Below are 14,226 nucleotides of genomic sequence, written 5' to 3' on the forward strand. Positions count from 1 at the left end.
CAATCAACTTAGCACTAATAATAAATTTTATGTATTTTATAATAATCAGTCAGCTTTACTTTAAATACTTAGGGTAATTACCCATTCAATAACAATTTCTTATATCAGGAAATTGACGGCAGAAATGGGCATAAGGAATTAATCATAACTTTTTATCATTAACCAAATCTGCAAGGAAAGTGTGTCAGCTAGTAACAAATGAGGTGCTTTGTATTTTTTACCTCAGTTGTTTCTTTTTGAATTTTAGGTTGTTCTAGGGTTTTTCATTTCAAAGCCGCTGTCAAAACATCTGAATTAACCTAATGTTATTTGAAAGCATTGTTTCAGCTAATGATGCACACAGAAACCCATGACTGCATCTTTCAGCATTAAGACTCCTGGGAACTCATTTCTTTCTCTTAATCATTACCTTGAGCTATGGTCTATGTATCTCCATAGGTGAAACTCAGAGACCCTGGCTGTGTAGTATTTCCTCCTAGTTATTTTTGCTCAACAACATTCTGTATAATTTAACACTATTATTATCAATTAGACAGTACAACTTAGGCGGGATTTACCTTCAAGACAAACAACAGGTAAAAATTCCCAGTAGTACAGGATGTATCCATGAGATAGGCACACTACATTACAGGCAGTGGGGATTTCCCCACATGTATTCATACTATGCTAGATATAAAAAAGAGATCAAAGCAGAAAATATGTAAAGGCACAGCAGAGGCAAAAGACATTCTAGAGTCTCTTGTCTCAGGTTCTTTCTAACTGAGATTGAGCCATCAGAAACATTCCTCCTGGTGGTCTGACACAATATACTTCACTTGCCACTTCCTGCTCCTTTAATATAGCCACCAGCAGAATCTAAAATAAGAAACACACACACACACACACACACACACACACACACACACACACACATCGTCACCATGATCATCAACACTACCATCAATAATCCCAATAAAATAAGGGAAATTAACAGTCATTGGTCACTGATATCAATCCAAATTAATGGACTCAATTCCCCCCAAAAAGACATGTAAAAACAGAATGAATATAAATATGAGTCCTATCATTTTGTTTCGTGCAAGAAACATAACTCAACACCTAAAAATAGATATTACCTCACAGTAAAGTGTTGAAAAATGATTTTCCAAGTAAAGGAAACTAAAGAACAAACTGTTGTAGCCATTCTAATATTTAACAAAATATGTTTCAAACCAAAATTAATCAGAAGAGATGGTGAAGACACTTCATACTTACCAATTTAAAAATTAACTAAAATGATATTTTAATTCTTAACATCTATTCCCCAAATACAAAGTCACCCCTGTTTATAAGAGAAACATGACTAAAGCTGAAACCACACATTGACTTTCACACTTTGTGAGAGACTTTAATACCTGATTTTCAACAACAGACAGATTGTTCAGGCAAAACTAAACAGAGAAACACTGAAATCAATGGACATTTTTGAACCCAAGGGATTTAACAGATACCTCCAGAAATTTTCACCCAAACACAAAAGAATATATAAAAACACTTTGTAGAACTTCAAAATTGACCACATACTCAATCACAAAGCATATCTCAACAGAAATAAGATAATTGAAATAACCCCTTGTACCTCATCAGAGCATCATGGATTAAAGATTCATTTCAACAATGAAACAGAAGAAAGCCTAAGAATTCATAGAAACTGAACAACTCCCTATTGAATGACTACTTTGTCAAGAAAAAAAACAATTAAAAAAAATTAAATACTTAATTAGGATGAAATAAAAATTATTTCAAGCTCATGCATCACAATGGAAAAGGTTCTGCTTGGAAATTTCATATCTCTACATGCCTACATTCTGAGTTATCACCATTCCTGTTTTACCGCTCTACTATAGCACTCTTGTAATAAAGAGTGCATGGTGTTGACACGAAAAGAGACAGGTTGATCACTGGATTCAATCAAAGACCTAGATGTAAATCCAGGCACATATTTGCAGCTATTTTTTTTTAAGAAGGCAAAAATACTCATTGGAAAAAGAAAACATTTTCAACAAATGGTACTGTTCTAACTAGGTGTCTCCATATAGAAGAATAGCCTTGTATGCATTAACACAGGAGAACACTTCCTAAACTGTACCTCAATAGCTCAGGCACTAAGACTGAGAATGAATAAATGGGGCCTCATGCAACTGAAAAGTTTTTGTAAGGCAAAGGCTATTGTCAACAGGAAAGAATGGCTGCCTAAAGTGTGTGAAAATATTTTCACCAAGTCCATATCCAGTGGATGGCTAGTATCTAAAACACATAAGGAACTAAAGAAATGAGACATCATCAAGCCAAATAATCCAATTAAAAATGGAGTTTAAATCTAAACAGAGTATTTTCAAAAGAGCAAACTTGAATGGTTGAACAGAACTCAAAGCAATATTTAACATCCTTAGCCATCAGGGAAATGCAGCTAAAAACTGCTCTGTAAAACCATCTTACATTTCTCAAAATTGCTAAGTTCAGTCACATAGTGACAGCCCACACTGGTGATGACATGGAGCAAGGGGAACACTACTCCATTATTAATGAGAGTGAAAAGTTACACAGCTACTATAAAAATCACAATGGTAGTTACTCAGAAAATTAGAAATTGGTTTACCTCAAGAAATAGTTATACCACTCTTGGGGTACTCAAAGAACACATCATATTACCACAAGGACTCTGGCTCAACTATGTTCATTTTGGCTTTATACATGAGAGCCAAAAATTAGAAACAACCTATATGTCCCTCAAATAGAAATGGATAATGAAAATGAGGACATTTTCGCTGTAGAGTATTACTCAGCTGTCACAGAAACACAAACACACACTTTCTGAAATTTCAGGCAAATGAAACTGGAAGTAGAAATTAATCATCCGAAATCGACCAATCCTTAGCCAGAAGGACAAATATAGACATGATTCACTTGTTAGTGGGTATATTAATCATTAATCCAGTTCAATCTATAGACTCAGAGTGGGCTGAGAAAGAGGAAGGGTCTAGGTGGTATACTTGCCTTACCTTGGAAGGAGAAATAAAATATATTTTGTCGGAGACTTGGGATATATATGGGAACTTATGGTGGAGGGAACAGGTGGAGACAGAGATTGCATAAAGGGAGGAAATGTGGGGAGATAAAGTTTGAATTAGGGGAAATCTTAAGGAAATTCTACTACAGTGTTATAGATCACTGCCTTGTGCAGCTTTTGACTTCATGAGGAGGCTTTTGCTTGCTGAAGGGAACAGAAGCAGAGACTTTCAGTCTGTCTTTAAATGCAAAGAGAGCTGAAATTGGAGGTCTCCCTTGTTTCCCTCTAGTTGGAGCTTGGGGAATCCCAAAGAAGGTGGGGAGAAAAATTTGTAGGATTCAGAGAGGATGGAGGGCATCAGAAGGACATGTCTCACTGAATAATATAAGTAGGACACATATGGGCTCACAGAATCTGAAGCATTAAGCACATTTCCTGCAGGCACCTGTAGCATATCCTCTGCATTTACGTGGTGCTGTTAGCTTATTTTTGTGGGGCTGCTAAGTGAGGGAATGTATGCGTCTGACTCTTTTTTTCTGCTCTAGGACTCTTTTCGCCCTGTTGGGCTACCTTTTCTGGTATAAGTGTGAAGGATTTTGCCATGCCTTATTGCATTGTCATATTTGGTTATTGTCTCTTGGAGGCCTGTTCTTTTTTTTTTTTTTGAAGGGGGAAAGAATCTGTGGGAGTATCAGAGACCAGCTTCAACAAAACTACCACTTACCAGGGTAGGGGCATGGGGATTAGAAAAGTAAATAAAGAGAATAAAGACACAGGTGAATGATGGAGGAGGGTCATCTGTCTATCTGTTGCTTTCATTGGTTAATTAATAAAGAAACTGCGTGGTTTGATAGGTCAGAACATAGGTGGGTGGAATAGACAGAACAGAATGCTGGGAGGTAGAAGGTAGTGAGGCAAGAAGCCGCCATGGAGCCAGCCAAAAGGTCAGACATGCTGAATTTTTCCCGGTAAGCCACCGTGGTGCTACACAGATTGATTAACAGAAATGGGTTAATCAAGATGTGAGAGTTAGCTCTAGCACTGGGGAGGCTAGAGCTAATGGTCCAGGCAGTGTTTAAAAGAATACAGTTTCCATGTTATTATTTCCAGGGCTAAGCTATCTGTGCGGGACCTGGGCAGGACAAAAAGCAGGCCTGCTTGCCTCATCTTAACAGGTGAAAATAATAAAACAGAAACTTGGGAAAGTACTGAAATTGCCTGCATTTAATTTCCATTGTTCTAAAATACGTCCAACCCCCAAAAGCAGTAGTAAGATAAAAAAAAAAAAAACTGCATTAACAGGATAGAAGGAAATGAACATACCAGTTGAAGTTTGCAGCCTAAATTCTTAGTTAATAATTCTGTTGCTAGAATAAGACAAGTAACACTTATAACCTAGACCAACACATTCTGTAGCCAAACCACTCCTGGGTGAAATCCGTTGTTGTTTCCCTTAAGGAGTAAGTACTTAGTTAGATCCTTAGATTTTTGTTTGGGATTGAAACATATCTACTTCTCTATACCTGAAATACAAGGTCTGGATATTAGCTGCACCTGTTGATAATAACTTTGAGAAAGAAAAACTCTCTGATCTAAATCTAGGTGGGACATTTGGTTGAGATAGAATCGAACAATAACCTTGAAAAAATAGAAGTAAGGCAACAGCTTTGAGCAAGCTTAAACTCTCTGACCTTCAGAAAGGGTGGAAATGGCTCACATTTTTGTGTGTCCACAGGGGAGAGGGTAAGTGGCAGAGGAGCTGGGAGAAGTGGAAGAAGGGAAAAAGTAGTCAGGATGTAGGATATGAGAGAAGATTCCACTTTCAATTAAAGAGCAACTTAAATGATGTCTTAGTGATTTACTAAACAATAAAATGTTTTATAATTTATCCAACAAATTGTGAGCAATGAACATTTGATTGGACACATTCACTTAGACAGACTTTTCTAAGTGTCATCTTAAAAAATAAGCAAATAATAAAAGAAAGATGAAAAATAATTTATGGAATTGCTTCATATAGCAAACTACACCAGAGATTCTAACCGGTGTTCGTCTCTGGTGGAGGGTTCATGTGGCCCCCGTGGAGAGAGACACTGGAGAGAAATTTACCTGGTAAGCCACAACCACATGGTGATACACAGATTAATACAAATGGGTTAATTCAAAATATAAGAGTTAGCCAGAAATATGCTTAAGCTATTGACCAACCAGTATTGCAAATACTATAGTTTCTGTGTGGTTATTTCAGGTTGGGGAAATCAAGAATGAACAGAATCTCATAATAAATATTCTGATCCTTGTAGTGATGTTCATAGTATCTCTTAATGGTTTTTACTGATTATTCTTACAGATTTTGGTTGGTTCATCTTTATTTCATTTGTCAAGAATATTTCTTCAAAATAACTTGTAAAATACATACACCAAGTATCTATTTTCAATATTGGGGAGATCTCCAATATTCTGGTGATTTGATTAATGGTCTGTGTCAACTTCTCTTATTTGCATGAATACTGTAGGACATATGCATAAATCTATGGATGATAGATTTTACTTTTAGAAAGGATTTAAATTTTAATAAAACTAGGAGTCATGGAGTTCCTGTAAACACAGAAGATTCCTCGAAGACGATGGAGTCTGGAGATTTGATAGTTTCACTTGCTGCCAATGGAAACTGAAGTCAATATGTGCCAGGGTTTAAAACCAAGGGGAAATGACTCTCATACAAAGCATTGATATACACTTTAATTCAGGTAAAGCTGGGAAGCTTCTCTCTTTCAACCAATCTTATTTATCTGTGAGTTTTATATTCCCAACACATTCTACTATTAGAAACTGGAAACTAAACTTGGCAGTGCCATTTAATGGCATAAATTTGGAGGCATTAAAGTTGCAAGAATAAGATCATGGATTTTTCACTTTGGTTTTCATAGTTGTTGAGACCAGGCAATGTGTAGCAGGCATGGAATGCCTGTGAAAAAGCCAGTGCATGGAGCCATGAAGGCAAAGGCTGTGTTGCAGTGGAAAGCTCAAGATGTTGAAGATTCCAGAGATATGAGTCATCCAACAAGAAATGGTGCACATAGAGAGCAAAACAGGACTAACAGAGGTAAGGATTTTAGGCAGCATAGCCAGGTGCCATCAGTGACCTACCAATTTAAATCCACAGCATCAGACCAGGTGCTACAGAACTGGGAGTCCACCCTCCTAAATTCTTGTCTTCTTTTGCTCCTGTATTTCCCCCAATGCCTCACTTGTACCCCTTTTAGACTGCTAGTGTATAGTCTGCACCACAGAATATCAGTAGGATGCCTTTTATTCTCATTGTTGCTAACAATGAATCACAGTTAATAAAGTGCCTTAAGTCACATAAGAAATTTTGGAGTTTAGACATTTGGACACCAATGAGACAGTGAAAGAATACAGGATTCTTTTCAATCTGTACTAAGTGTATTTTGATTTACATTATAGCTGTGACTCTTTAAGGGTAAGATGTTCAATTTTGTAGTTAAAATGAGAATCATTCCCTGTATCCTCATATGTTTTAACTTTTGTGCCATACTTGGTGATGTTGACTGGGAGGATATAGAACTGATGCAGAGCCTTATTGGATGAAGCAAGCCACCATTGATGGTCTTTGAGGGTTTATAATCTTTCCTTAAGTACAATTAATTTTCTCTCAATTTTGTGGGCTTGAAGTATGATATCTTAACTTCCTGATCTGTCACTGTTCATCCTTACAGTTATAGACATAAAGCCCTATGGAACTTTAATTTAAAATACAATAGATTTTTCTTTCCTTTAAATACACTATTTCTTAATTTGCATCTGGTCATAGTAAATTAACAACAGAAAAATGTAACCTTCATTTTAATGCTAACTTATTATTATATGTTTATATGAGGTTTCTAACTTTTTATCACAAGTTGGGACACTGCGTGTAGGCCCTTGTTTATTTAAGAGGATTTCTGTAATATGTAAAGTTAATGAATAAAAACAGTATAGTTTTATATATGCAATACTTGATATTGAGAACTATTGACATTCTTGTTTTCTTTTCTCACTTTTTGCACATACATACACACATATATGCAAATCTCTAGTCATAAAATCATCATGGAGTTACATTAAAGCAGATACAGAAATCAATGGAATCTATCTTACAAATCATATATAACAGATACAGGGATCTGGTTTTTGACAATGATGTCAAAATATACTCTGTAAAGCAGGCAGGTTTTTCCACAAATAAAGCTGTACACCTGTACTTCAACATTTAAGTAAATGAAATTAGATTATTTTGTCTTACTGTGCACAAATCTCCATTCAAAGGATTCCAGGCCCTCAATATATGGTCTGATCCCCAGAAGCTGGTAAAAGACAAAAGCAGAGAGAAATGTTTATCTTTGGAGGTAACAGAATATTATGCTAAGCCTTTGGTTAAGCAGAAAATAAGGCCAGTGTTTGACAAATGGGATCTCCCCAAACTAATAAGCATTATGTACGCATCTATATACTGTTTCAGTCAGATATTACTGTCACCAAAAAGCTAATTTTTAAAATCATCTTGTTTCACCTTGTCTTTATTGCAGATTTGGTTTTTATTACAATGAATTGCATGGGTTGCGAACCCTATCTTCCTATTCTTTTCCTTTTGTCTATAATGCTGTTACTCTCAAAATCTTTTTGCTAACACTCCAAACAACAGTGGATGGAGTCATTTTATTACATGCCTTGTAAATGCGATTTAATGCGAATATACATTATAGCATTTTATTACCATTTTATCTATTCTCCAGAATTTATACATGTATATAATTAAATGTAGTTATATTAATCCAAATTGCCTCACCCAAACCACTCATTGTACACCCATATATCATTCTAAAATGCATGTCCTCTTTTTGATGCCCACTAATTCTAATTATCTCTGTCTTTATGTGCATGGTTATGAGGCTATTCATATTATATTAATATTTTCTGATTAATTCTAATGATTATGTTCTTTGTATTTTGAAAATGCTCAAAATATGTTTATTTTGTTGAACCAATGGATTATAATATAATTAATTTATACACACAAAGAAAGAGAGAACATCTTACAGATTGCTATGTATTTGAGTATAGCTTTTCTAAAAGTATGTATCTCATGAAATAATAATAAAAATAATGTCATGAGAGCATTTTAAACATTTTGCCAATCATTTCTTACATACATATGATGAGATGAAGATATTAATCTTGCAAGTTCAGATAATTTTATAGTAATTATTCTGGATAATATATTATGGATAATTCAGAACTATGTAAATTGGTAACCAGACAGATACTACAGTGGGAAATATTGAAACTGATTAAAGTTGCATTATAGTAACCTGTATAAAACCTCACTGAGTCAGTGAACATAACCTTATTACAGTTTAAGCTTTTCTCCCTTGGAGATAAAAATCATTGTGACACACAAATATGAACATAGGAAATTAAATTAGATAAGAGAGTAGCAATGACAGGCAAAGACAGTGTAAAGGAGATATGCCGTATCTCCATCTACCTGAATCAATTGTAGCTCTTCTTCACCAGGGAGAGTAAACATTCCCACAGTGCCTCTGATATCAGAGCAATGGCATTTGAGGCTGTCAAAGTGACACCTTAACTGATCTTAATTTGCAGAGTGATATATAGCAGCAGACAGCAGTGGATGAAACCTTTGTTTACTTACAAGTTTAATAACTTTGGGTTATAGACATGGGGAAATTCTATAATCTATCTTTAAGAGACGTTTTATTAACCTTTAGCACAACCTCATTTCAACGTTTAACATATGCATTCTAATTTGAGGCTATGTGGCGAAGTGTCCTTGACAAAGATTAGTGGTTTCTTTATCAACTGTCACAAGAAAATTTATTGTGACATTTAAACCATCTACATTTCTCTTTTGTCATAGTATGCTTTATTTGACAACTTGTGGAACACAAAATATAAATAAGGTGGATTATCTTTAGTGTGGGTAGTATAAAAGTTAAATTAGTGACTATTCTATACACTTGAACTTTAAAATTGATAATATGTCTTAGGTTCATATATAAAATAATAGCTTTTCTCTTGTCACTTTAATACATCACACTTTAATCAAGTTTCCTTAAATACTATTTATCAGTTTATTAAGCTTATATGTCACTGAAATATTTTCAAGGATATGTAAATTTAGAAGTATTAGTGGGAAAATATAATAATGTTTCCCATACAAAAGCTTTACTTCAAACTTAAATGGTACAGCATACAGGGTGCATAAGATTTTAGAAAATTGTAAATGGAATCATATATTGCTTTTGAAAATCTCTGCCTAGTTACATTTAGATATTGTTTTGAGCATTATTGGTAGAATTTGTTTTAAATATACCCTAGTGGATATTTCATAAAGCAAGTGATATTTGCTAAGAGATTGCTTCTGAATTTTGAAATCAGAAAATACATGGATATTGTTTTAATTGATTTTATTGAGCTATACGTTTTCTTCTATTTCCTTCCCTTCTTCTCCCCTTCCATTCAACCCTCTCCCTTGGTTCTCAGGCTTCCCATTTACTCAGGAGATCTTGACTTTTTCTACTTCCCATGTAGATTAGATCCATGTATGTCTCGCTTAGAGTCCTCATTGTTGTCTAGGTTCTCTGGGATTGTGAGTTGTAGGCTGGTTTTCTTTGCTTTATGTTTAAAAGCCATTTATGAGTGAATACATATGATATTTGTCTTTCTAGCTCTGGGTTCTGGGTTACCTCACTCAATAAGATGCTTTCTTTCTTTTGAAAGAGGGGGTTTCGAGACAGGGTTTCTCTGTAGCTTTGGTGCCTGTCCCAGAACTAGCTCTTGTAGACCAGGCAGGCCTCAAAATCCCAGAGATCCGCCTCCCGAGTGCTGGGATTAAAGGCGTGCGCCACCACTGCCCGGTTTAAGATGTTTTCTTGATTCATCCATTTGCCTACAAATTTCAATATGTCATTTTTTTTTGCTGTGTGTACTCCATTGTGTAAATGTACTACATTTTCCTTATTTGATAACATAGAGAATTCAGTTGACTGCAGGAGGTGAACTTTTATGAGCATAACCCCATCTAACTAATGAGGAGAAGGAGGACCATGAAAGAAAACTGAGCAGTTAACATTCTGATATTTTAAAGGTCTGACAATTACTCCTTTTGGTAATTTTCTTAAGTATTATTAGTTACTATGTATTTATTTGGATTCATTCCTGGATTCAGTGCTTTGAATTGTTACAGGACTATGGAAACATCTTTTCTCTTAATTTTTTATTTTATTTTATATTTTGTCTTTGCAAGAGTCTGACAATGAAATCAGCAATCCTAGCACATTAAGGAAACTAGAATGGGTAGGAATATTTTCAAATGGATATTAAATTACACAGGTACATTTTGAAAGATTATGGCAATTTATTGTTGAGTCTGCCTATTGGCCCCCAATCATTTGTCCTGAATTGATTCTAGCTGAGAACAATATTTTTTCTGAGTGTCCATCTCCCACACTATGGAAACTCTGTTTTCTATTAAATATCTCCTTCAGATTTTGTGGGTCAGGTCACTTTAACTGGCAGTTTTATAACTCCTAATATTACAATAATTTAACCTTTATTGTTTCATAAAATTAAGAAGTAACACTTTGATCCTCTTAATTTTTAGATCTCATTTAGATCATTGCCACCAGAAACCTTAAATCACAGCAGCCTGTCTTCTCATTGGCCATGTCAACAAAGCATAGCTACTGGTGAGTTCTCCAACAATGTTTATTTACAAAAGAGCATATGCTGTATCTCTGTTTGTTCCACAAAATATTCCAGAGAAGTAAAAGAGTTGATGGTTAATGCTATGATCTCAAATATTGTTGTAAGTGGTTAGTTCCCAAAGAATATGTGTTGTGTCTTCACTTGTCTCTTCTGTAAGATTCCAGTTTCGTCAAAGTAAATGATGATTATTACTATAATCACAAATGCTGTCCTAACTGTCGTATTCTTATGGACAGAATGTCTTCACTAGTATAAATCATTCCATATAATAGAAAACTATTGATTTTATAAATGAGATCTATTAGAGGCACAGCAAGCCTAACTCCAAAGATGTTTCATTTCTAAAGAAATAGAAATCACTACTATACATCAGTGAATGGCCTCAAGACTATTTTAAGCACTGGGTGTCTCACAGAGCAATACACAATATTTTTACTATCTTTTCACACGGCAACAAATCAGTCTTCTAAACTGATAATAAAAATAATGTGGTGTGATTCGTGGTGTTATATAAACTGGGAAATCTATGAAGATATATCCAAGGTAAGGAGTACATTCAATTCTTTTAAATATCCAGAGAACTTTCAGTATATTGACTCTTGTTCAAGTACATTGTCAAGTACATCTTAAGAAATTGCTTTTATGGATGACGGTGATAATGTTAAATTCAGTTTTGCTTTTTAAATATTTTCTTCAATTTATTTTTTTAATGCATTCTGACTGGTTTCCCCTCCCTCTTCTCATTCCATTGCCCCTCCTCCACCTCTCCTCTCACCCAGATCTGCTCCTCTTGTTTTCATTTACAAAAGCACAGGCCTTCTAGGGATATTCATTGAACAAGGCATGACACCATACAATAAGACTAGGCACAAACCCTCATATCATGGCTGGACAAGTCAACCCAGTAGGCTAAAAAGTGCCCCAACAAGAATAAACAAAAGTCAGAGACACCCTCACTCCCACTGTTATGGAGGCTACAAAACCAATAAGCAACAACCAAAACATACATTCCAAGGACCTTGCACAGACCCACGCAGGCTTGGTCCTTGCACAGACCCACGCAGGCTCCAAGACTGTCACTTCAGTAGCTGCCCTGAGCCCTATTTGTAGATGTCTTTGGGTCATGTTCTTCTGGTGTTCTTGACCCCTTTGCCTTCTGCAATTTTTCTTCTCTCTTACTTCTGCAATGTTTCCCAAGGTCCAAGAGGAAAGGCCCAGCAGAGAGCAGCAATTTGTGTGCTCTGTCTTTTCCTAACAGTGGGCTCTGGGCTTCCCATCTACACCTATCAGCTTTTGGCTGAAGCAAACTGAGCTAGGCCCTGATTTATGAGTATTTAAAAAATAATTAGGAATAATTTTATTTTTTTACTGTCATAGGTCTCTGGGCTATTGGTTCCTGGTCATTGAGGCAGGCAGTGCTACACAGGGCTCCCTCTCTTAGTGGTCTGAGCCTAGAATTAGAGCAATGCAAGCCATTATTCGATATTCACTCCCTCAAGTTCTGAGTCTCCATTGACCCATCACATCTTTCTGGGGGAATAGATTGTAGGTGGAAGGTTTTGTGGCTGGGTTAGTGTCACAGTTCTACCAGTGCAATTTCTGTGTGATACAGAGGCTGGCCGGTTCAGGCTTCAAATCCTTCATTACTAGGAATCCTTACTAGGGTCATCCTTGTAGAATAATGGGAGTTTCTACTAGACTAGATTTCCACATTGTCCCCCAAACGCTCTATGATTCCAGTTGTCTCTCCCCATACATGTTGCTGTTTTTTCTTCCCACCATACCGGGTCCCTCCTCTTCTCATTCCAACCTGCCCCCAGTCAACGAGCAAAATTGATTCTCTCCCAAGTGTAATCACAATTCTCCCTTTAGAAACCTCCTCTTTACCTAATCTAATCTCTCTGAGTTTACCACTTGTAACTTAGTTTTATTTATTTACTTAAATGTAGCATGATCAATAAAAACCCCAGAGACAGAAATTAGGGTTCTACCTGAAGGAAAGAAAAGTATGATACTCAGGCTCTGCCTCCAGGAATGACAGACTAAGATTCTATGTGAGAGCTGACTCTCCTCCCTTATTATATTCCTCTTTAGAGCTGGGATTAAAGTCATACAGCTCTGCTGCCCATTGTCTAAGGAAAAGAATTTAACTACTGAGATTAAGGGTGTGTGTCCTCATTGCCTGGTCTGTAAAGCTTGTCAGTGCAGCTGTTTTACTCTCTGGACTTCAGGCAAGTTTTACTTATTAAAATACAAGTAAAATATCACTATACTTAATGACTTATTTTTACTTATAAGTGAATACATACCATATTTATCTTTCAGGGTCTGTGTTAACTCACTCAAAATGATTTTTTTCTAGATTCATCAATTTGCCATCCAGAGGCCTACAATTTGTCTACATAATCTCAACCATTTTTAACAGCTGAGTAACACTCCACTGTGTAAATACACCTCATTTTCATCATCCACTCTTTCTGTTAAGGAAATTCTGACTTGTTTCCAATTCATGGCTTAAGTCATATTTAATATCAGCTCAAGCCTGGAAAACATTTCTCTCTGTAAAATCTACAATTATTTAGTGATAAACTTCAAATTACCATCTCTTATTATGATATATATGAAGACTGAAAACGTTATTAGCACTGAATTTCTCTACTTAGAGTCCTCCTTTTTTTTGAATGTGATAATTTCTTTCTTTAAATGTTCTTCCCTCATACAAGACATATACAAGACTCATATAACCACAGCCTGCCCTTCTTCCCCTCTTCCCAGTAACACCCACACCTTTCCTTTTTCCTCAGATTCAACTGCTCTCCCAAAGAGCAAGCCTCTCAGGGTTACCACCAAACATAGAATAATACAGTGCCATGAAACAAGGTTCAAACTCTTACAGTACTTCTTGACAAGCATGATTTCTTCAGTTAAGATTCATCATCATCATTATCATCATTTATGCCCTAGCAATGCTGAAGCATGCTTGGGCAGCCTGTTTATGGAGTTACCCCAGTTGTTTCTATCCTAGGCAGTCCTAGATGCTTGTGTTATACCCAAGATTCCATAGTCTTCCTTTATGCTGTCTATCCAAAGTCTTTTGAACCTTCCTCTTCACCTTATCTTGGTAATTCTTCCAAGCAATGCTACTTAAGATATCTGCTGTTGTTCATTCCCCTAACATGACTGATATATCTCAAGTGCCATTGCTGTATTTTGCACTTTAGTTCCTTATGTAGATGAAGATGGTCCTTAATGCCATCATTGTTCAGCCAAGCTCTTCATGTGGCACCTAGCATTTTCCTGAGACATGCCATCTCAAACACATTCAGCTGCTGTTCTGAGAAGCATTTCAATGTTCAGGTTACAGAGTTGTAAAGAAAGCAGCTCAG

This window comes from Microtus ochrogaster, chromosome 17 (genome assembly GCF_000317375.1).
Source record: "Microtus ochrogaster isolate Prairie Vole_2 chromosome 17, MicOch1.0, whole genome shotgun sequence".
NCBI lineage: Eukaryota > Metazoa > Chordata > Mammalia > Rodentia > Cricetidae > Microtus > Microtus ochrogaster.